Source organism: Mus caroli, chromosome 16 (genome assembly GCF_900094665.2).
Source record: "Mus caroli chromosome 16, CAROLI_EIJ_v1.1, whole genome shotgun sequence".
Classification (NCBI taxonomy): domain Eukaryota; kingdom Metazoa; phylum Chordata; class Mammalia; order Rodentia; family Muridae; genus Mus; species Mus caroli.
The window spans coordinates 25973615-25998660 of record NC_034585.1 but is presented as its reverse complement, the minus strand read 5'-3'; the positions used below and the strand labels follow the sequence as shown (position 1 = coordinate 25998660).

Here is a 25046-nt window from a genome sequence, read left to right as displayed (position 1 = left end):
TGGGGAAGGGAGCAGGCTTCTGGATCCCAGGGAGGTCAGAGGTCAGAGGCATCATAAAGCCCAAAGCCTATGGGTCCTCATGTGCCCATGCCTGGATCCTTATTCAACTTTTTAAGTGCTTTTCTAGGCTGCTTCAAGAACGTCTTCCTAGCAGCTGCAGCTGTTCCTAATAGCAGCTGCGTGTACGGCTTGTGTTGTGATTAATAAAGGAGGCTCAACAGTTTGTTCTCGAAACTGTGCCCTTGCTGTGCACAGCCTGCTTGCTTGCACGCAGGCTGCTTCTGATTTTGAGCAGCACAGTCCTACTGGCATACGATGCACGAGGGGCTCACATCCTTGTTGTGAGAGACAGGGTCCATCTGAAGCAGCGGTTCTTAACCTTCCTAAGGCTGCGTTAGACCCTCTGATACAGTTTCTCATGCTGTAGTGCCCCCCATCCATTAAATTATTTCATTGCTACTTCATAACTGTAATTTTGCTACTGCTATGTAAAATGTCTGATATGCAGGGTATCTGATATTTGACCCCAGTAGGGGTTGGAAACCACAGTTGAAAATGGCTTATTTATACCAAAGTGGGTGCCCTGAAAGGCTCTGGACAGATAGGATGGTGAGGCAACAGTCCTGTGGGTGGAACAAGGCTCACAAATGGTACCCAGTCCTGCCTATCAGTCAAGGAGTGCATGTGTGTATGTTGAGGGCAGCAGTGAAAGAAGCCCACCTTTTCCCAGTTTGGCTGCTGGGTGGTTTCAGAGCACGAGTGTGCTTTGGTCTCTGGCTTTTAGCAGGGATTCCTGGCTTTATCCCCAGTGCCTCATGTGTAGGTATGGGATGGAGGGATGGAGTCTTGAGTGTGCAGTTCTGTACATCTGGTTAAGCAGCTTCGGGAACCTCACTTCCAGATCCACTGCTTCAAGACCCAGGGTTGATAGCATTGGAATGTTTGGGTTTTTTTAGTGAGAGAGCCACAGCTTTTCAGAGATTGAGACCAAAGTAAAACTTTAAAGAGATACAGTGAGGGTTGACCCTCTAGGTCAGACAATATGTGAGTTTTTAGCCGATCCTCTGTGCACTGAATATACTAGAGAGCATTTGGGCTCTCTGCTTTGGGGATCAAGAGCATCTGGTCACATTGGGCAGAACCATGACCTCATTTTTTGGGTGTATTTATATTTTATATTCGGCTTTTATTGACTAAAATAATATCAGTCATGCTGTGAGAAAGGTAATAGTAACCCTTGGTTGCCCATAAGGACTCAGAAGCGAAAAGCAGTGATGCCAGACATCATTGAGCTACTGATGGAGTGGGGATTTGAACCTAAGAAGTCCATTTCAGGCAGAAAACAAATACATTGTTGTGATCTGAATAGGTTTGGTCCCCATAGACTCATGAGATTTGAGTGCTTGTCCCTCAGGGAATGGCACTACTATTTGCCTTCACGAGAGTTGGCTTGGTCGTGGTGTCTCTTCACAGTGATAAAACCCTCACTAAGACAACTGTGCTAGTTAGTTTCTGTTAACTCAAACCAGGGTCATCTGGGAGGAGGGAACCTCAGTTGAGAAAATGTCTCCATCAGACTGGCCTGTAGACTTATTGATGGAGGGGGGCCCAGCCCACAGTGGGTAGTGCCACCCTCGGCGGATGAAAATGTGGGCTGAGTGAGGCCTGCGGAACCACCAGTAAGCAGCATTCTTCCATGGTCTCTGCTTCATTTCTCCCTCGAGTTCCTGCCTTAGCTTCCCCCGGTGATGATGCACTGTGACTTCTAAGCCGGAAATCAATTCCTTCCTGTCCAAGTTGCATTTGGCCATGGCATTTATCAAGCAAGGACATGCGTTTATACCTTCTTTCTTTTTATTTTTCTTTGTGTGTACGGGGGTTTGGCCTCCATGTATGTCTGCGGATCATGCTTTATGCCTAGGGCTGGCAGAGAGCAGCAGCAGCAGAAGGCACCCGATCCCTTGGGACTGAAGTTAAAGACAGTTGTGAGCTGCCTGGCTGGGAGCTGAACCCTGAGTCCTCCAGAAGAGCGGCCATCCCTTCAGCCCCCAGATACCATTTTTCTTAACCTTCCTTACAAAAATACAATTAAAGAGACTTTGGCCATGTAAAGTGGAGTCCACTAGAAGACTCATACTATTTAACCTTACATAGGTGGCTGGATTCCCTCCCTCCTCCATTTTACAGTCATGGGAATTGAGGACCACAAAGGAGGGACACCATTATCTTTATCTTCAGCTTCACTCTTGGGTAGAGTGGAGATTCGCAGAGCGTTGGACCACAAATGATACTGAGCAAGGTGTTTGCCCACAAGCCAGTTGTCTCTGTAGTGTTTGCCCCTCCGGGAAGACTGCCTGGCTTTGAAGTCATTTCAGGAGGGCTATGCATCAAGGTTGAGGACATTGCTCTGCAACAAAGCCTCCTTGTGCTTTGAAGTTCTCTTTAATAGCTGTTAGAGGAGTGTATTTTGGTCTGTCATGTTTGCTTTGGTCTTTTGTATTGTTCCCCGCCTCTTCTTTTCCTGCTTCTTTCCTCTGAGTCCTGTCCTTTTACACCTGAACTGTTTTTCATAACTCTCGGATGGATATTTTGATCTCTGAACAATCCAAATCTGGGATAAGGAAGGTTGGCTGGTCTTCCCTATGTTTCTCCATAGGCTGGTCTATATCTTGGGGAGAGAGACAGGATGCACTACCCTCTCTTTGGGTTGGTGGTCTGGGAGCCGGGTCCCGAGGGTTTAACAGTGTATCGACCCCCATCACTGTACTGATAGACACACTTAACTCCAGTGGTGGAGAGTGACTTCTTTAAGGCTGGACAACAGTGGCAATGTGGATACTCTCAGGGAACACTTGCTCCACGGTTGCAGGTGCTTTGGAATTAGTAATCCATTTGATTCTGGCTGTTTACCATCCTCACTTTGCAGCTGAGGGAATCAGTGTCTTAAAGTCACGTGATCAGGCCTGCACTCAGCCATACAGTGTGGCTTCTTTATTCCTTCCCTATTCCTTAAGGAAGTTATCCCAGGCTCTGTGTGGTAGAAGATGGACAGCCCTGGCTAGTGACAAACATGCTGGGGCAGGTGGAAGTGAGGAGTGGCAGGCCAAGGGGAGAGCAGCCCCCTCCACCCCCACTACCCACGTTTTGCTGTTCAAGAAGCTGGGGCTGTCAGGGGGTCTCGTTGATGTTTCCTGGCAGCCCTCAGGATCAGCATTTCTTGAAGCTGTGGTTTTGTGTGTTGACTAGCCTATTGTGTGAGACCTCATCCTGTCCCCAGGTTCCCTCTTTCTGAAGGTAAGAAGGTGGGCTCCATCTAATTGATTGATTTAAGCTCTAGGGAAGCCAACGGGCCCCTGGCACTGAATAAATCAGGGCAGTTTTGTGAGGGTCCTCTCCCCACACCAGTAGGTTTCACTCCAATTTAGAAGATTGAATGAGGGTATAGTTAAAGTTAGTCAGTCCTGGGGTGACGGGGAGCAGATGGTTTTCCCATTGAAAGGTTGATAGCTGAGTACTGGTTAAAAGTACACTGTAATTTTGCAATTAAAATTTATTAGCTGAGTTGGATTTTATGTGACTGAAAGGATCTGCCTCTTTACCTCCCCTGGCCCCCAACCAAAGACAGGGTTTCTCTGTGTCGCTTTGGCTGTCCTAGAACTCCTGTAGACTAGGCTGGCCTCAGACTCAGAGATCCACCAGCCACCCTCTTGCCTCCTAAGTGCTAGGATTAAAGGCGTGGGCCACTAACTCCCAGCTGTTGTGACCGCTTTTGAAGAGTGACTGGTGCTTTTTTAAAGACCGTAGCCTGCCTGTCTCCCCATGTTGTATGGGCCTGCCTTTATATATGGTTTTGTTGTAAAGCACTGGACATACTGGAATATGCCACCGAGTCAGTTTATGGTGGCTGGTTTTGATTGTCAGCTTGACAGAATCCGGAATGGCATGGGAGATGGGCCGCTCTGGGCATGACCGTGAGAGATTATCTCGGCTACATTAACTCAGATGTGGGCAAACCCACCCCCTGTGGGTGGTACCATTTCCTGGTCCAATTCCAGTCAGTATTAAGTGTGGAAAGGGAGCCAAGCATTGGCATGCGTTTGTGGCTCTGCCTTTCGACTGAGGATCCAGTATGACCCCCACCCCCACCCCCGAGCGCCCCGAGCTCTGGCTTCTGTGGTTTCTCCACCAGGATGGCTAACTGAACTGTCAGCTGGAACAAGCTTTTTCTCCCATAGGTTCCTGAAGAACACAGCCACAGGAAAAGAAACCAAGGCATAGTTCTTGGGATGAGGTTGCTTTCTTTGGTCTTGGCATTGATGATGTCAGAGTGTTGGCCTTAGAATCTGCAGAGAAACCTGATTCTGACCTACCCTACCCCACCATGTCAAAACAAAAACTGTAAGTGGCCTTGAACTGCAGATCTTTCTGAACAAAGTAGATGCTCCCGGGAAAACTTTGTTAAACTTCTATAGTCATTTGGTTTCTGTGTGATTTTGTTTGGGATGGATCTGGATAGCCTAAGCTGGCTCAAATTTCTGAACCTTCTCTCCTCCTCCTTCATCAGTATTAGTTCTGGGACTATAGATGTGTCCCACACATGTAGCTGGCACAGGTGAGACAGGTACTGACTTTCATTGTACATTAAGGTGGAAACACAGTATTGATCTTGATGGTACAACTAGTGCTGCCTCCTTGAGCTCAAGTGCCCCCCCTCTGTCTTCACATGCCCCTCCCCCTGCCCTGTGGCCTCACATGCCCCTCCCCCCTCTAGTTTCATGTGCTGCAGGCACTCCTGCCTCTTGTACCCACCCCTACACTCAGGCTTCAGGAAATGAGCTTTGCTTGAGAGGCGGCAACTGATGTTCTAATTTCACAGGTCCTAGATCGCCTGGTCAGTTATGAATTTCTGATTGTTTGTGACCAATGTCTGATGTTTCCCACTACTTAACATCCCAAAGATGCCCTTCATGGATATGCTGTTGTTTCTCTTTTGTATGTCTGGAACACAGTTCAGTGGAGATTTGAGAGGGCCTCAACAGATCTTGCTAATATTACTAATTTTGTTTTTGTTCAGAACTTGGGCTGTTGGATGTTTGCCATTGATGACAATCTATGGCAGTTCCCATAGTGGCCCAAGACACCCTAATGTGAGAAATTTCCCCAAATAAGAAAGACTTGTGCTCAGGAGATTGTTGACATAGAGTCTTGATGACTAAGGAATAGTGCCGTTGCTAAATTTTGCTAATGGGGACAAAGCTGGCTTGGCAGATTTGGCTTTTAGCTGTGGTTTAGGCAAAATCTGTAGTTCCTGTGTTAAGTTCTGTTGTCTGAGGTAAACAGTAGCCATCATCCCTGCACGGGAGAGATAGAGTTGTCACGGAAGAAGTGGGGATGCAGTGAGATGGGAGAATGTGGCCCTGAGGCCGGTCAGACCGTGTTAGCTTCATCATTCCATAGCCTGCTGTCGGTCCTAAAGATCTCGAAGGACAAAGCTAAGTTTATGAAGGGCAAAGCTAAGAGTATAGGCTTCCGTTAAAGCCCAGCCGTGGTTATGTGTGTATTATCTGAGGTACACAGGATATTAGCTGCTCTCCATGTGAAACCTTTTCCCTCAACCGCCATACTCCCTCCTCCCAAGCTGAGATCAGTGTAGCAGCCTGAGCACAAAGGAGGGAGAGCTGTGTGCTTGGGTCCCCTCCATTCTCTGGGGAAACATTCTGTCAACACATTGTTGACTACACTGGATAGAAACTCCTCCTGCCTTTTTCAAGTTTTGTAAATAAGAGAAAGCTAGGTGATTTTCCCAGGATTTATTTATTTTCTTTCTTTCTTTCTTTCTTTCTTTCTTTCTTTCTTTCTTTCTTTCTTCCTTTCTTCCTTTCTTCCTTTCTTTCTTTCTTTCTTTCTCCCTCCTCCTCCTCTTCTTCCTCCTCTTCTTTTTTTTTCTCAGACATTTCACACTATTTCACACTGTAGAGTTGGCCAAATGAGGACCCTTATTCTGGCTGTGCTATGAACCTTCCTTGAGGGGCCTATAGGATGGAGAAGTGCCTCTACATCTCACTCGACGAGATTAAAACTCCCCTGCAAAGGCTCGGGCAGCTCAGTCATCACAAAAGTGAATACCTGAGTTAGAATTTTCAGTACTTACATAAGAAGTTAGCTCAGTGGCACAGGCCTGTAATCCCTGCACTGAGGTAGAGATCCTCCGATCCTTGGAGCTTTCTGGCCCATCAGGTTAGCCAAATCTGAGAGCTTCAGGATCAGTGAGAGACCCTGTCTCAACAACCAAGGTGGAGAGTGATTGAGGAAGCCACCTAAGGTTGATTTCTAGCCTCCACAGCCACAGATGTATGCACTAATATCCATACTGCACATATGCATGCATGAACACGCTTGCATCTCATACACACATACACACACACACACACACACACACACAGCCCAAAACATCCTACCTGGCTGGATTGGAGGATTTCACATCAGCTGACATTTTAAATCATGCTTATGCTAATACTTTTGCTAGCAGAGAAGACAGGGATAACTCAGGAGTGCTGCGTTTTATGTGTGATTAGATGGGGAGATGGGGCTTCCTGCCTAGGCTTCCTGCATAGCTTAGGATTGCCCTGATCCTCTCTAGGACATCAAGGAACTTCTCCGTGGTTCTCTCCTCCCACCTTTTTCTGAGGTATAGGGATTAAACTGAGGTTGTTCGAAGTTAGACCAATTTATCAGCCCCTCATAGAGGATCTTTCATATCTGTATTTTTCTATGTTGTCATTTCTAATCGTTGTGTCTGACTGGGTGAGGAAAAATCTAGTGTTGGTCTTTCCCTGAAGGAATGGCTGTTGTATGCTCGGGTGACCTCCTAGTTGGTCTATGTATTAGTTCCTTTTCTGTTGCTGTGATAAAATATCCTGGTTAAAGCCATTGAAAGATGAAGGGATTTTTCTAGGCTGTAGTTACAGAGGGATGGAACTTCTGCAGGGAAAGCATGCAGCAGACAGGGAAGGCACGGGAGCAGAAGGAGGACCCTGGCTGATCACGTGGCACTTGTACTGGGGGGGTGGGGCAAACAAGAGGGACCAGGCTGTAAAACCTCAAAGTCCACCCCCAGTGATGGACTAACTCTGGGAAGACTCTACCTCTTCCTAAAGGTTCTACAACCTTCCCAAACAGTGCCACCAGCTGGGGACCAAGCATTCAAACAGGAGAAGTCTAGGTGGGGGTGGGGGTGGAGACACAAACCACAACAAAATGCACATTGGTGTTGTTCAGATGGGAGGTGGAAGAAGAAGTCTGGGGCGTCTGGTGACAAGAGCTTCTTAAGGGATAGGTCACTTGGGGTGGGGGTGGGGTACACCTACAGCTCTGTTTCAGAAATAGTAGTAGAAGTTCAGTTGCTTCTTAGAAAGAATTAGACTGTGCTGTCTTCCTTTGGGGGGGGGGAAGGGCTGAAGATTTCCAAGGGAAAATAGCTGTAGGCTTATCTTCAGGAGAAGTCAGGTAGAGCGGCTGAGGAAAGAGCTGGGAAGCTATGCTCTGTTTGAATCCACTTAGGAGAGAAGAGCCTGACAGGAGAGAACGGAGCTAGGGACCTTTCACAAGCCCTGGGGTTGGTGGGGATAGCCTGGGCTAACTCCCGAGTAGCATCTGGCGCTGCTGTTTCTATAGTGCCGAGAGCTGCTGAGGTTGTTTCCCAGCTGTTCTGGGAAAAGCGGAATTTTCTCAGAAAACCACTGGGTTAGATGCCAGCTCGCTACTTCCTCTCTGCAGTCCGTAGGTCCCCGTCTGTATGAGTAGGAAGCCGCGCTTCCCTTCCCAGTCAGTGATTTAGGATTCTGTAGACAGTATGTTCTCTCTGGCTGATTTGACGGTTGTTAAATATCTAAAGATGTTAAATTCCCAGTCTGCCTGGAATATTGTTGTGGTGTGACAGGACGGGACTCACTTTTTTATGTTTATGTTCTCATTAGAGGAAGTTAGGACATCACACACAACACACTTCCTTGACAGCCAGTGGCTCAGCTCCAGGACACCACAGGCCCTTACTGGGCAGCTAGTACCCCGGTTGGTCCCTGATGCTGTTGGTGGCATGACAGCCTGGCCCATGCTTAACAGAGTATAACTGTACCAGGAGTAGAAGGCACCCGGAAGGCCCTGAGCAGTTTACACTGGAGGTGACAGCCAAATATTGTTGGGCAAATTAAGTAGGACACCAAATGGGAAATTCGTCTTAATCTTCTTTAAATACTTACTGCTCATTTGCCAAGGTTCCACGTAATGCAGTTTCAAAGGTTCAGAGGTGTCTAATACAATTCTTCCCCTCTGTATATAATTCTCTGCCCATTGTGTAACTCTATTAGGAACATTAGGGTAATTACAGAGCTGTGTTCCGCTTTTGGATTACTGTTATATTTGCCCCAAGTCTGCCTGTGCTGGCGTTATTAACAAGCAGTGACTAAGAATTAAAGAGAATCTAGCAGATACCTGAATTAAGAAAACCTTTGTCTGTCTTCTTGGGATTTCTGTGTAATACAGGTTACAGTGTGGGTTTGGAGGCCTAGAGACTCCTCATCTCTGAAATGGGGACAGCATCTTGAGTCCTAGGCCCTGGTGGATGTGACAGCCTACGGAGGGAGGATGGTGGTAGGAGCCCAAGGTAGAGCACTCAAAGACAGCCTGCAGGGATGGGACGCAGTAGAGTTCTCCGTGTGGGTACCAAGGGGCTGCTCTGAGAGCCTCCTGCTGCTCTCAGGAAGGTTTCTGTGGAAGGAGTGTCATATATAACGTTTGGGCTAATGATTGTTAACTGTGGCATGAATAGTCTACGTGGTGCTTTAATTCTCAGTGTTATAAAATAAACGGTTATTGTGTTTTCTTACTCCACACACTAAGCAATGAAGGTACAGACCACTTAAATGTTGAGCCCAAAATACAACTATAAAGTTGGATTGTAAACCGTATGGCTTGAGATTACAGCGTGGGGAGATGCTCTCGTGTGCAGTGCCTTGAGTTGGGCAGGGCTTTCTCTTCATTTCTGCAACAACAGGAAGACCTGACATATCTTGAAGATTGGTGTGTTTGCAATTTGCAGCGACTCGGAGAGATGCTGATGATGCTGAAGCAGAGGTGTTAAGCACAGTGATCCTCGCTCTCCATGAGGATGGATCCAAGGACCCACAAAGACACCCAAATATTCAGATATGTTCAAGTCCCTTCTGTAACATGGTGTAGGTTTTGCATATAACATGTACTTTCCATCCCTGTGCGCACACAGTGTTTTGTCCTTAGGTCGTGTATAATAGCTATCTCTGGAGCTGGAAAGGTAGTTTGACGAGCAGAGTACTTGCTGCACGAGTGTGAGGGGTGACATTCAGTCCCCCTGCAGCAGTCATGTCAGTATTGGCAGGCTTGGTGGCTCGCACTCAGGAAAATAAAGACAGGAAGCCCTGGAGCAACACTCGTGGAATGAGTGAGTTCTGGGCCAAGGGAGTGAGCCTGTCTCAATCGTTAAGGTTGAGGACAAATGAAGACGATGAAGGATGGCCTACACACACATGCGCACTCTTGTATATGTATACTGAAGTTTTCACCTCTACTGCCACACTTGAAAGCATGCAGATACATATGTCTACACGTTAACACACACCTATACGAAGAATAATAGATAATGCAATATGAATGCTCATGGTACAGGTTCAGAGCAGATGCAGTGTTGGTATTTTTCATATGTGTTGGTCCCCATTCGTTGAATCTGTGCATACAAACCTCGAGGATACTGAGGGTCAAGTGTAGCCTTCCAGCAGTTACACAGCTGTTAGGGCAGAGCCCTGGGCTTTTCTTGTTTTAAGAGTGATAGAAATAATGAGCGAGCATTTCTTGATTGTAAACTAGGTGCTGGGGGCTACATTTGGTGTTGCACTCGCCCAGTGCAGGGAAGCATTTGGAGATGTTCTGCAGCTAGGGAGCGCCCACCATCCATCACCCGGGTCTCCCAGGCATTGACGCTTATCCCTGTGCTGCTTTCTCCTGGTTTTAGAGACAGCGAAAGTCAATATTTCTTTTGATGTTTTTCTTGCTTGTCCTCTGTTACATCTGGTATTCTAATCCGCATGTCATGAGTTGGCCATCTACACCCCTGAATGTAGCTTGCAGATCTATCTTGTTTTGCCCCCGTTATAATAAATACAAATACATGATCGAATGTGATGGTAACATCTAAAAATTCACATGCGTATATGAAAATGCCCATTTATGGTTTATCATGAAAAATTATGGCTGTGTGGGCCTTTCTTGATATTCTAACACCAAATGGCTCCCTGCAGATTGGACGTGCTTTTCCTCTTCACCACCTAATTCCAAGTCCCTAGGAGGGTTACTTGGGGAAGACAGAGGTATAAGTAAGCCTTGGCACAGAGAAGAGAATCAGTAAACGTATTCAAGATGGCAGCTTATGAGGCAGACTTAGTTTGGTGGTTAGGTAATTGCTTTTTGTGAGGCGACTTTCTTGGCATTTGCAGATGGACATGTTAGCCATACCTCGGTTATGTAGGGGAAGAAGAGAGAAGTCCCTTTAACTTGATGGCATGTGCCTCATCAGAATTTAAAAAGGTGCCATGCTCTGATCTTCTCTTGACAGAATGACTTGTGTTATCCAGAATCTTTTGAAGCAAGCCATCGAATCTAAGGAGTTAAATGGGATCGCTTATCGAAGGCCCTTTGTATTGGTATTGAGTTTATAAGTTCTTGGAGGAGTTTGGAGAACATCATCACGAATTGTTCTGATTAGCTTTCTCAAGTGTTGGAGTTGGCGCCGGTGCGACAAGCCGCTTACCCTCTCTGAGAATTTTCTGTACTCACCTGTTCATGTGGCTAATGCCGTCTCCCAGGGTCCTCTACAGTGTCTGGCTGAGAGCAGGTGCCAGGAGTGATGTTGAGCACATGGAGAAGCATGGAGCTTATTGAGGCCCATTGAGTTGCTGTGTGTAAGGGAGCCAGTGGGTGTCACCGTGTTTTACAGTGTGTTAGCGTTGCATTGGCTTTTTGTTTCGGTAGTGCTCGGGGTTTAACTTTGAGTCACACCAAAGCTGAGTTATCTATACCACAGCGTTTGATTTTCAGTTTGGGGACATGGCCTGCCATTCAGAACACCTCTCCACAGAGGGGTGTGTGTGTGTGTGTGTGTGTGTGTGTGAGTGAATGAATGAATGCACATCGGTTTGGCTTCAGGTTTTCTAAGTTTGTACCAGTGTAGTGGGATAGAGGCATGGAATACAAATTATAGCTTTAGGATGCCAATATAATAGGCAGGTTTTTTTCTTTTTAATGTTTAAAATAGATTGCATCAGATTTGTTTTTCAATACCTAGAAAATTATCACACAGGAAGTAGGTTCAACTCAGGTTTCTTTCAAGGGCAAATATATTAACTGTGTGTCTGGTGCCCTGAACAGCTAAGATTTACCTAATAATGATCTCCCAAAGCGGAAAGAACCAGAAAAAACATGTCTCCCTAGTTCTTGTTTTTCTGTTGGGATTTTCTCTGGCATCTGTGATCCATGGAAACGAAGCATGTAACTATGTAACAGTGGGAGTGCTGTTTCTACCTGGCTTCCCAGTGCTCACCGCTCTTTCTGACTGTTGCAACCTTACACCTCACTGCCAGGGGCACAGCAATATGTTTCTGCTGTTTATTCCAAGAGGAACATTTTTTTCCCAGATACAGTAGAATGGTGTCTTGAAAAAGATACTGTTTCTGTGTACTCCAGGAATAAATCCGGGCCACAGGCATTGTTTGTGTGATTAGTTCTGGTTTCAGAAATATCATTACATTAGTATTTGTTGAAACCTGTCCTTCACAAAGAAGTTTCTGGATTCCTTCCTTGCATTTCACTGAACTACATTTTTATTGCTGTATTTTGGGAACCTCGGTATGAACTCTGGATGTGAGAATTCAGGGCCTTAGTTCTCTGAATAGAAATTCTTGGGGTTGAGTTTAATCCTACAAGTAAAGGCTTTTGTGATTGCAGGTGGCAGTTCTTGTCATAGATTTTACAGTCACGTTGTGCGCTTTCTAGAAAGTTCACAACATGCTTTTCAAGGCTTTGTATTTGGAACACACAGTTTTCACTTCCCCATGAAATGATTTGAAAGATACTTGGCTTGGGCTTGGGTTTGAGACATCTTGACAGAAGCTCCTGGAAGCTGTTTATGGAACTATATATTTCATCCTGTGATAAACTCCAAGGCAAGGGCCGATGTATGAGATTTACCTACAGACTGTAGCTATAAGGAAATGCTTTCGGGACTCGTCATAAGGAAACGTATTTATTGTTCTTAAAGAACACTGCCTATTAGGTGAAGATTAAATGTACAATTAGCAATTCTGAGCCAGCTGACCTCTCAGAACACCCACTGAATTACTCTCTTCAAAACCCAACTTTGTAGGTAACTGCATTCCGGCCATTCCAGACTCTCTGGAGTGGGTTCTTGCACGCTTCCCCGCCTTAGCTCATATTTCCCTTCATGCTTTGTAAGTACCTGTCTTTTCATCACTTGCCAGAAGGATTATCTCTGTTTGCACAAGTGTGTGTGTGTATGTGTGTGTACACAAATTAGATAGACAGAGATAGATTTGGGGATAGGTAGATAGGTCAATAGGTTGATAGATTTAATGAGATTGATCACATGTGACCATTTAGTAAATAGTAAAATACTACAAATCTTTTAAAATTTCCTTCTTGGTAATATTTCCAGTGGGAATTGTGTGTTGAAGGTGGGACATTGTATAAATTTCTCTCATACTACTTCTGGTCCCAGCTGCCTGCCTCTCCACATCTGTGTGAATGTGGAGGTTTTGGGCACTCGCCAGCACTGTGGATGGCTTTACCCTGCAGTTCTCAGCAGAGCTTGGCATCTGTATTTCATTCTCAGCTGAAAGAAACACTACACAACTCTGAACAGGGACAGGACCTGGTGAATAGGGATGAGGCATTGTAAGTGGGGTGCTTCCTGCAGTGTGCAGACTGCTGGCCTTGTCCCTGTGTGCCCTCACTTAATGTGCCTGAGGGGAATAGGTTGCCTGCTGATGGTCTGAGAAACTCAGTTTTGGCCCTGAGTTCTGAGCATGCTCAGTATAAAATAGAGCCATCTCAGCTCAGAAAACTAGTTTAAGCCAACCTGGGGACCACAATTCTTTAGGAGAAATTACTGTATTTCACAGGCAAAATTTTTTAAGGAGTAGAAATAATTTCTTTTTAAGATCGATTCAGTAAGAGTGTTCATGTTTAAATGAATGATATGTCTTCATTGTGGGAAATCTGTTTGGCCTTTTGTTACCTTTTTGTTATCTTGACAAAACTGGTGATAAACAACTCATCAGAGGGTTTACTAGCCTCAAGCTTCCTGAGATTTCAGCCTGTGGATAGCTTACTCCATGGCTGAGGGCTTGAGGCAAACATGAGGATAGGGTCTGGTGAAGTTAATTCTCAGAGATCAGGGAGCAGAGAGCAACAGGTGTGAGAGATCAGATATGTCCTTTAAAAGCGTGTCCCTACGGACCCACTTCTTCCTGCTTGGCTGCACCTCCTAGGTCTCTACCACTTTCTATAATAAGATCAAAATGTGCCTCAGTCGGTGACTTACTCCTTCAACGGAGTCAGAATACTCATTTCTTAAAAGCTCCATCAGCTACCAACCAAGCCTTTGCTTGGTTTAGGGGAGTTGGTCTTTAGACGGGAACCACAAAGCTTCTCTGAGATAGTTTGCTCTTTTCAAACTTCCTTTTCTTGTAATCTTCACAGTCTGTCAATGATTCCCAAGCCTTGTCCTGGGCGCTGAACTTTGACTTTTGGACTCACGTACCAGATTGGGTCATCACGTACCAGATTGGGAGCAGAATCTGTTTGCTCGGAAGGTTTTATTTTTATTTAGTGAGTTTAAATATAGGAGGCCATCCTCAAAGGATTGAACCTGATGCAAGGATGGTTTTTGTTTTTTGTGTCCTCTGTTTGTGAGGCTACCGTTAAGTGACCAATGATACCCGGTCATTCTATGCAAAAGGGGTCGGAGATTCTTCCAGACCTGTCTGTCATTGCTCACAGACTTTAGAGCAAACTAATTAAAGCCACTGGCTTTTCTCCTTTTAAAAGTTTCTTTGCCCTCTGGTCCCCCATGCCTTCCTCAGGTGTAATCCTTGTGCCCCCAGCTTTACCCAGGAGCTAGTTAGAATAGTGTTTTAGGCTTAACATGTCAACAGTTGGTTCCACGATGCGATAAAGTTTGAGAAGCACCTGTCTGTCACATAGTCCATTTCAGAACCACAGACGGTAGAGCTGGTCTGAAGCCTGAGCACCTGGGAAAGAAAATTCTGGATTTTATTTATTTATTTCTGCTTAAATATCCCAAACAACCCACTGATGAACGAATGTTTTTATTGTTGTCACGTTAAACTGGCACTTATAGCCTTTTATTTTAGAGAACTTGAAACCTATCAAGCTAGGGAGACGGAGTCAGAGGTCAGCTGTGTTTCTGTGTTTATGCCTAAATCCAACTTTTCCCTTTTTAGGACTGTGGTAGAGTGCATGTGGTTTGTGGGAGAGGAGTTTGTTCTGATGCTAACATTTGGGGGTCTCCAGGAGAGTTTCTTTCCATCTTCCACAGATAAGCCTGTAGCTCTTAAGTGGTACCTCCCGTTTCTTAAGGTAACCACAGCACCGGTATCACGAACTGTAGCCTTGACGAGGCTTGGTGGCAGCACTGGGGAGGCGAGGACCAGCAGATTTCTGTGACTTTGATGTTAGCCTGGTCTACATAGTGTGTTCCAAGCCAGCTTGGGATGGAGATGTATATAGTGAGACCCTGCCTCCAAATAAAGTACCATTGCTTAGGTGAGCAAGTGCCACGCTCCCCACACCTGTGCTTAGCTTAAAGTAATCAAGGCTTCACCCTGCTGGTCCTTTGGACAGTAAAACATCTGCAGCTCGTGGGGAGAGCAAGGGTTTGGTTTTCTCCCCAGTGTGCAGCGCGGTGGGGTTTGGCATGAGGAGTTTGTAGTCTGCTGTCTCCTCACTTCAGATATCTGTCGAGTTACAGCAGGAAGGGCACGGCCTACCAGATACGAAGCCTGAGCCACTCGTATCTTCAGATACGTGGCTTATTTACTTAATCAGCTGCTACGGGGATGTCGAGGGTCATGGAGCGAGTAGACGTTGTACAAATTCAGTACGTTCAGAAGAGCATGTTGCTGGATGTGTGGCCCAATGGGACGTCACCCGCCTAATTAAACCGCAGTGTCTGTGAATGCACACAGAGGAAATGTACAAGAATGCACTGGAGACTGTACCTTTCAGGATGGCAGCCACCTCTGTGAAGACAGGAGAGGGGGACAGAATAATTATACCTATAGATGTCTATTTATTTATTTATTTTGATATGTGGAGGAAATATAAAATGGCAGGGTGAGAGCAAGCCAGTGAATGTGTACTGATATTTATGTCATCATTTCTGGTATGTGTGTGAGCTCTGAGATACAAGAAAAATGCCTTTAAGAAACTGGTCACGCCGGAAGTGGTGGCGCACACCTTTAATCCCAGCACTTGGGAGGCAGAGGCAGGTGGATTTCTGAGTTCAAGGCCAGCCTGGTCTACAAAGTGAGTTCCAGGATAGCCGGGGCTTTACAGAGAAACCCTGTCTCGAAAAAAAAAACAAAAAAAAAAAAAACAAAAAAAAGAAACTGGTCACTTTATTTTTGTTTATGTTTTGGTGCTGGGGTTTGCGCTAAGGGTCTTGCATTGGTTAAACATATGCACTATCGTTGGGGGCTTACACCTCTGCCTCCTTGTTTCCTTTTCCTGTTTTGAAAACCTGATAGAAATTGATTTGTGTGAAAACGGTTTATGAACTCAAATTCTTAAAAACGTTATTAAAATGCCTTTTTATATTATATTTTTATATTTTATAGAGTGGGTCTCCCTATGTAGCCTGGATTGTTCTATAACTCATTATGTAGACCAGGCTAGCCCCAAACTCACAAAGCCCCACCCCTGCTCCTACTTCCCCAGTACTATAATTGAATGGGTATGTTATCGCAGGTGGCCAAAATGTGCTTTTTTTTTGTTAATTCTCACCTCATCACAGAAAGATGAAGATGACACATAAACATTCTGAAAATAATCAAGTTGGCGGGGCTCCTGGTTGAGTTAAAAACTTACAAAACAGTTTGTAGAAGCATGGACGGTGCCAGGATTTGAGCCTGTCTTCTTTTACTGTTCACATGACCTGGTGTCTTACCACTGTAGATGGAGACAGGGTTTCAAAGGCTTTGGGTGGCCAGCTGGGACAGGTTTCATTTGTGTTGGTCGTCACAGCTCTGCTACTTCCAAGAAAGGCTCCATGTGGCACTGTCCCAACTTGCTGTGGTCTTGGGACCTTTAAAATGTATCAGAGCCTCTGCACACTGAGTCACGATTTGTTCCTGTCCCATCTCTAGATGGTCCCTCTTCTGAGCTATTTGAGGGGACTAGGAAATGTGAAAGAGCTCCTTCCAGGGGAGCCCGGGGACCCTGGAGGAATTGTTGTCTCCTTAATTACCTTCCCCTTTAGGAAGTCCATTCTTGCTTCAGCGTCTGCCTGTCAGGCGCACCAGGGACCTGATCAGTGTTCCCATTATAATAATCCATGCCTAGAGGCCATGGTAAAGGCCACACATTTAATATTTATTCATGAGAGTAGAACGGAAACCTGTCACTGTGGATTCTCTTTCTGGCAATGGGGAAGACTTAGGCTTCCAAACCAAAGTGCTTATACTGGGGTGGGGGATAGAAATCATGTTAATAAGCCATGGTGACAAAAATGTTTCAAGGTGTGTCCCTTTGGTTCTATGCTGTTTGTCCAGCGTCAAGGCCTCTTGGTTGTGCATGGTTTATTGTGAACAATGGAGTGGAGCCTAGGATTGCTGTCACACTCTTAATGTGCAGACAGTCCCAAGGGTGCCTCTAGTCTAATCTAACCCTTGCTAGGATAATTTTATTTCTCACCCAGAACTGGTTTTTGTTCCCCTTAATCATATTTATTGCTCTTATCTCAACTTGCAAATATTTCTAATTTTCTAGAAACATATATAATTATCTTTTAAGGGTCTGGATCGTGCCAGGTGTGGGAGAAGAACTGCTTCCTGCCTGTTATGCAGCACTAAATCTTTTCGAATCAGGTTTCACTTCTCAGGAATGGGAACAGTATTCAGCCCTTCCCTATCGGAGTGATTCATGGATTTGTCCTCTCATTCAAAGACTCACCGGATGACTACTGGTTTCCTCCCATGTGGAGGGTGCCACGGTAGATGTGTGAGGAAGGCAGAGCCAAGGTAAGAGAAGTGTGTACACAACACACACACACAGATACACAAAGAGACAACTCACAGACATGTGGGGAATTTTGTTCCCAACACAGACACAACACACACACACACACACACACACAGAGACACAACACATGCAACACACAGTCACAAAATACAGATACACACAGACACAACACAGACAACACACACACACAGACACACACACAGACAATACACAGACACACACAGAGACACACACACAGAGACACACATAGATATACACACAGACACACAAAAACACATACACAGACACACAAACACACAAACACACAGACATATGCACACAGAGAGACACATACACACACACACACTTGTAGTGAGATAAAGTCTTCATTCAGTCTCTGAATTATTTGATGTTTTCATGGACAGAGTAACCAACTCATGTATCTATCTGTTTACATCTCCATCTGCCAGACTGTCATAGTTCACTGGAACTGTACAGCAGTGTGCAGTGATGAGGAAGCGAGGGGTAGTACAAAGGCAGGAGAGCTACCGAGCATCTGACCCAGAATTGACTGCTTTAGAAACTAATCACTAACTGAATTGCAGTAAAGTGTAGTAATGCGGTCTTTGGTTTATTTTCCATTTTCTTTCTTTCTTTCATCAGGTCTGTTCAGGATCTCCTGGGACCAGGCCACTCTTCTCCCCCAGTCTTCTGAATACCTGGAACCATGGGCAGGGGCCACCGTTCTCAGTCTTAATACACAGTTTTAATGATATACATGGGCAGTGTACTCTGACTTTGAAAACCAAGGGAATATCCCAAGTATATAGTTCCAAAGCCCCAAAGACTTTACTCCTGACTTTCATGTGTGAAGCTTTGTCTTTGTGACCCTGAAGTGGCATTGAGTCCTGTCAAGGTCCTTTGCTATCATAGTGAGTCTCAGATGTGCATCCAGAAGCAGACCAAGCGGGCTATAGTTATAGAGGAATTCATCTCCATTCACTGTTGCCTGGAATACAGACAGTTCTTTGACAACCACACAGGAGGCTCCGGTTCTTACAGCAAGGCGCTTCTGAAGAGGATGGAGGAAGCCAGGTGGGACTGACTTTTCTCCAGTCAGGAGACTGCTTAGGAATCCTGTAACTTTGGAGCTGCAAGCTAGCATCCAGACAAAGGGACCCTTGTAGTTGTTCCCAGAAGCTTTCTGGGACTGGACGTTTAGTCACTGAGCCCACTGTTGCAGAGAGAGAGACTTCTGAGGACATCTCGAGGGACCACTTGTAGGCTCCCTTCTTTTGAGGTGTGCAGGAGGATTTCTAACCTTGACAGTGAATACCAAACCCAGCTCTGAAGTGACCCGAGGCCATCTTTTGAATTCCCTGCACTTTGATAGTTCATTAATGCCATATATATTAAACCTTTCTTATCTAAAAAGGGCATGTTTTTTTTTTGTCCATGTCTTAATCACACTATGCTACAAGCTAGATTTTCTTTTTCATATTTTGCTTGTCAGTTTAATTTTTTTTTAAGTTATAGATGGAAAGGAATGTAAAAGGCAGCACATGTCGGAGATTTAATCCGTTGACTGGAAAGTGGTAGAGAAGAAAGCCTCTGTGTAACCCGGGTAGTAGGACGAGCTGGAATGGGGCAGACACAGGGCTACTTGCTGTCCTTACAGGGCAATAAAGCAACATTTGAGGGCTCTCATATCCACCAGCCAGCAAAATCACATATACCCATAGTGACCACAAATCTCCAAGTTGACATGTAAGTGCACAAGGTCCACAGCATGAACAATATCTCTTGAGATGCAGAGGATGCTCGGGTGTGTCTGCTATACTGAGGGGCTGCAGTTTGGTCTTGAAAGTGCACACTGCCCTCCTATTGTCTCATTTCCAAGTGTTGCCTGATGCATTCTGATACCCACAGTGCCTGTGGGACTTAGCCTAGCAGGATATGCAGTCATTCATTTTGTCCTTTGGTTTCCATTGTGGCAAGTAGTAAGGTAGGCACTAGAGGTACATAATAGTGTGGAGCAGAGGGACCTTGGTTTTCTGGGCTGCTCTCTGGTCTCTTCTAGGGAGTCGTGTTGGTAAACAGTCTCCCCAGGAGGCAAGGACTCCCAGTCCTGTTTCCTCCCATGGCTTATAAAGTCAGGAGAACATGTAAAAATGCTACACAGAATGACAGACCACCAGAGGCCAGTCCTCTGGGGACAGTCACGGATGCTGATTCTTTGTAGTTGAAGTTCCTCAGTGGTAAAGTGTCATCAGAGCATGTGCAGTCCAGGCTGGCTGATCTAGTAGGCGGGCGCTGTCGTGTGTAAGGGACTGATGTGTTCCTTTCTGGTTTGAATCAGTTAGCAGCATCACCTCCGTGCGAAGACCCGCCAGAGCACCTGCTTTTCACCTGAAGCTTTGGGAACTGGCAGAGAGCTCCAACTCCATCGCTGCCAGCACGGTCTTCTTACTACTGCAAATCTCTGCATTTAGTCCGGGAGTTTAGTGTGTTATTAATTAAGTTTAATATCCTAATTTCCGCAGTTGAGGGTGGTGGTAGCAGCCATTTTTTGTGAGAACTGTAAAACATTGAAGTGGAAGGAGCCTTAGGCACCCCTTCCCCCAGCCCCCTTGGCAGCTGATGCCGGGAAACGTAGCTGCAGAGCACCAGAAGTCAACCTGTGGTGTAAGGTGTCAGTGGGTCTAAGGCTTGTCTAGTCTTGGGTGTCTCTCACCTCCAGGTCTCACCTCCCTCTATGGGACATGCATGTGTGTGTCTTTCTAACTGTCAGTGAACGAGAAGAGCCGGCATCTCCTCAAGACGGTTTCTCTTTCATGTGAGAGATGATTTTCTAGTTAAGTGCAAATGGAAAAATTTCCCTACTTGTGTCTTATACATATTGGATGATTTCTAACAATACAGTTTAAACTTTTAACCTCATAAGACTGAATTACAAATATGATGACAGGTTGTGCTGGTGGAATAAGTAGTGGGTGAGTGCACAGACATGCCACCCAGGGTTGCCCTGACAGGAGGGCTGGGTGACAGTTGGCCCACCAACAGATAGACAGTTCTCCTGGCTGTCAGCTCCCTGGGGGCGGTCCGCTGCCAAGGGCCACTTGCCTTGGGCCATTCCCTTTTCTGAGAGACCAGGAGGTAGAGATGTCTAGTGCCAGTCAAGGTTGAGGAGGAAGGCTTGTTGCCTGGGCTTTTTTTCTGGCTCTCTTTCTCCTCTCTTTAAGGTAGTGTCTCCCCAATAAACATCTTCAGCCACAGTGCAGCCTCATAGTGGGAAACCACTATGCAACAATGTATTTCGTGTTTGTTCCTTCTGCAGTCCCTTGCTGGGGGTAGCCTGGGATCCCAGTGGGGTGGAGGTGCCCAGGGTCTTCCAGATTTCCTCTCCAGTCTCTACTCCAGGGAGCGAAATCCCAAGAAAGGTTTGGCATTTGAACAATGTGGCCCACGGCCAGGTGTCAGCACTGACTGCCTTGGGGATTTAAGAGGAAGTTTAGAAGTCTTTCTTGCTGCGGGTATTCTTTGCAATGAAAACCCGTCTTAATTGTTTATGACATTAATCAATTAAAGATTTATTTGCTTTGGGAGCAGTGTCTCTGAGCAGCGGAAGCTCCTAAGGGTTGATGAGATAGGAGTTCTGTTTTTCTGCTTCTGACAGCCCTTTGCACTGCTGTGTCTGACCCTCCCCGTGATGGCTGATGTCTTCTCTGAGCTGTGCTTGGCGCAGCGCCTCCCGTCCTTGGCTTTCTAGCAGAAGTGCTTGTGCTGCAAATGGACGAGACAGGCAGTAGATGGAGAAGGAAGCATGAGGGAGGAGGAGAAAAAGGCCTTCCGAGGCCTAAGAGACAGCTTTGGTTTCATCCCTGTTGGCTGAAATGCCTTCCACCTTGGCCAGTACTTTAGCCCTCTCTACCTGTTGGTCTCCTTGGAGACCTTGGTCCAGGCTGTTGGTGCTGGCCAGCTCTAGGCCATGCCTCACGGGCTCTGTGTTCCAGTGGGGTGTGCCTGGGAAGGGAGCCTTCCAGGGATAGAATAGGACACAGAAGTATTTCTGCTAAGGGCACTGTCCTCCCAGGGCACAGCTTGCTTCAGTCCATTTAGCCTTCACCCCAACCAGTCAGCACCCTGGAATTCAGGCACATGGGAGACCTGCAGACAGACAGCATGCTTCTCTTGTACCTCTGTCTTTTGGGGAGATGGGGTTTCTTTAGAATCCCGTAGCTCAGCATGTTGTTTACCTTGGGATGAGCATGAAGTATGCCGTTGGATTTTCACAGGGAGGTCTATTCTATAGTTCCCATAAACACAGACATTCAAAGCCCTCATTTATTGGAGGTTTTTAAAAGCTACAATAAATATTTTTGTGTGCCTGAAAGGGCAGACTAGGCAGAAGGTGCCGCTGAATTAGTCTGGCAGCAGGCGAAGCCCTGATACCAAAGAAATTGTTGAGCTTTTTATTTCTTGTCCAATTTTCTCACTAAGAGGAGCGAGATCTATTAAGGCGTTCATCTGTGTCCATTTTTTAAATGACTTAGCCTTGCTGCTGGATTTGCCTAGGGGAAGAGGAGTTGGAAGTGGACAGTATACCACAGAGGCAAAAAGCCTTTTGGAATCATTGCGTCTACAGTCTTCATTATCAGTGTTGGGAAGGATAAGGGGAAGCTGCTTGAGAGGACGTCGTGTAGAGGCAGATCCCACCGAGCCCAGGACTCTGGCTACCACTGCGCTGTGTCAGAACTTCCTATAATGTAGTTTTGCTTCCAGCTGTGATGTGAAGGGCGTGTGTGTGTGTGTGTGTGTGTGTTTCAGCTAGCTTTCTGTTACTGTGACAAAATGCTCAAACTAATCAACAGAAAGGTTTATTATAACCCATAGGTTCAGAGCCATCAGTCCCCAGCCATTTGACTCTGTTGACTTGAACCCATTCGATGCAATGCCGTGGGAGGGAGCACATGGGACCACAGACCATAGAGGAGGCAACTTCTGGAGAGACAGAAACATACAACACAAGTATCAGTCTCTTTCGCTTGCTGGGGAAGAGAGTGGATATGCCCCACCCCCACCCCACGCCTGGGTAGCTCTGGTGTCACCCGGTGATTAACTGTGCTAGTTTTTAATAAAGACACATCTACCCGGATTTTGAGGTAGATTCCTTGCGCTTGCGCGTGCACGCAGTATGTGGCTACACACAAGAGTTCATTGAGGAGCTACATACATCATGAGGAGATGCCTGTTTGGAGTCTGGTGGGAAAGACAGTGAGGCGTCCAGGATGTCTCACAGATGAACTGGCCTTTGGAATGGGCAGAGCTTGGGGAACAGGGAGAGGTGTGAACTCCCTCAGGTGATGCTAGATCAGGTGTTCCGAGAGCACACATGATCGATCCTCTTTATGAAGGGCAGCGAGTTTGAAGTGACTCTTATCTTAGAATGACTATCAGATAGCTTTACTTTGAAAGTTTATTCCATTTATTAGAATATTATGACCAAGATGGTAACAGATGTTTCTTTACTGAGGAGTTTATAACTGTTGGAATGATTGGAAAGTCATCGTTTTTTAACGCAAGAGAATAGATATGATTATCTGTGGGGGTTTCTTCCATGTCCTAGGTTAGAAAGCTAAGAAAATGTGTTTAGCAGAGGCCATGTGCAGTCCTCAGGGTCCTGGCTAACAGTTCCTTTGTAGGACAGGGTCTTGAGAGTACCTAAGATCTTGCTCTTTACCGCCCACACCCACCTCTCTCTTCATGCTGTTATTCATAAACACGTCCTGACCATTCATTATCGACATTGCTCTGGATCCTGGGACTTGGCGAGGACCAACCCTTTACCCTCAGTTTGCACCTAGAAAACAGAATTTTTAGTATTCAATGTCAGCTGCTTAGAGGGCTCAGAAGAGTTCATTAGTCGCAAAACTCCTGACAGATGCCACTTAGTGGAGGAAAGCATACGGCTTATCAGGGCGTGACGTCATGGCAACCAGAGTGTCAAGAGCCTGCAGCCATCACATCTCACATCCTGGCGGGGCAGGAAGCAGAGTTGACAGGCTATGAGGAACCCTTAAGGCCTCTCTTCACTGACTCTTCTCACCAGCCATGCCTCTTCCCCTAAAGTTCCCACAACCTACCAGACCACCACCACTGGCCAAGGATCAAGTATTCACACACATGGGTATGTGGGAGACGCTTTTACTTTCAAGCCATAGTAAGCAGTGACTCCGATTTTGGATCCCGAGGAAGAGAAATCTAGAGTCAGAAGGACCAGTGAATGGTAGAAAATAGTCAGAGCACGCGCAGAGACTGAAAGAGAGAACATTAGAAGACATGTTCACAAGCCATGAGGCCCATGGATGGTGGCTTTAGGTGAGGAGATGTGACAGAGGAAGAGAAGTACCAGCCTTGTGCACCATCCTGGGTTATGGGACAGTACCCTGATGAGCAATGTCTGCTAAAGGATTTAAGTAAAAGACAAGCTCCAGAGGACGGGACAGATCCAGGCGGGCAAGTAGAAGGTAGAGATGAGCAGAGCTAATGTTTAACATGAAGATAACATGAGAGGCAGAATCTCAAGATGACTGTTGGGTTTCTCTTGGGTCCCAGACCTCGTGGTGGAGCTGTCCTCAGAGGAGTGTGGTTAGCTAGGAACAGGCCTCAGGAGGGGAGAGAAGGTAGCAGTGGAGCCTAGGGGACAGCGGGGACAAGGTGACACCCCCACCCCTTTCCTGTGGGCCGATCTGCTACTAGGCTTAGAGAGCATGGTCACACAGCAGAAACGTGGGGACCTTTCATTTTACCTGTGAGAAAAGGGGAGCAGAGCGCTGAATCACTTGTTTAAGGAACATAGACCCTCACCAGCAGAACCAGGCCTGGGTCCCATGTCACCAGCCTCCTGGGAGGGTTTCTTCTCCTATTATTGGCTTAGTAGCCTCTGGAAACAAATTAGAAACAGACCCGTGTAGCCTGCTGTCTTCTTCTGGGGAAGAACTGCTGACAGACCATAAATCCATGTGGGGACTGTGCCCCATTTGCATCTCATTTGGTCCCATCTGCCCCGGTTTCACGCGATTACGGCAACTTTGTTAGGCAAGTGGTTGCTTAACTCAGTGGAAAGTCTTAATTACTCTTTAATAGCTATGTGCAGAGGGAAAGTCAGCTTTAATGTTTAATCATTTGGTTGTCTCTTGAAGTTTATTTTAGTATTCTATTTGTGCACCCATAAAGTATATGAATGTATATTTGTTACATTTCCATTTTCATTCCAGATTTCAGTGAAACAAAAATATTTTCTTTTTATGTATTATTGCTATATAAACAGCAACTTTAATGAAAAATTAAAAATTTACAAACCACCCACAGTTTTTCTGTAACAACAACAGCAATTTGAGCTTTAGATACTTACGGTTCTTTCTTGACACGTCCATATGGCAGTTCTAATTTGCCTTTTCTCTTCCTTTTAAAAAAGATTTATTTTATTTTACGTATATGGGTGTTGCGCCTCTATCTATGGCTGTGTACAATTGTGCACGCAGTGCCTACAGGGGCCAAAAGAGGCCATCAGATAACCCTGGATCTAGAGCTAGAGCCCATTGTAAGACACCATATTGGTGCTGGGAATTGCCAGGTTCTCTAAAAGAGCAGCCAGTACACTTATTGCTGAGTCATCTCTCTAGCACTTGTGTTTTCCTTAT

At 45.9% G+C, this 25046-nt stretch overlaps 1 protein-coding gene across 2 annotated transcripts in view; it reads left to right on the top strand.

Moving 5' to 3' along the window:
• The window catches only part of Mb21d2 (Mab-21 domain containing 2), a 98869-nt gene that overhangs the window by 9360 nt on the left and 64463 nt on the right, over positions 1 to 25046 (top strand). Inside the window, exons 1-2 of one of the 2 annotated variants that reach the window (XM_029470503.1) lie at positions 17185 to 17363; positions 18007 to 18438. The exons of the other annotated variant lie outside the window; for it this stretch is intronic. The gene's annotated coding sequence lies outside the window, so the exon portion shown is untranslated. Of the gene's footprint in view, positions 1 to 17184; positions 17364 to 18006; positions 18439 to 25046 lie in introns of those variants that run through there. 2 annotated transcript variants of the gene reach the window in all.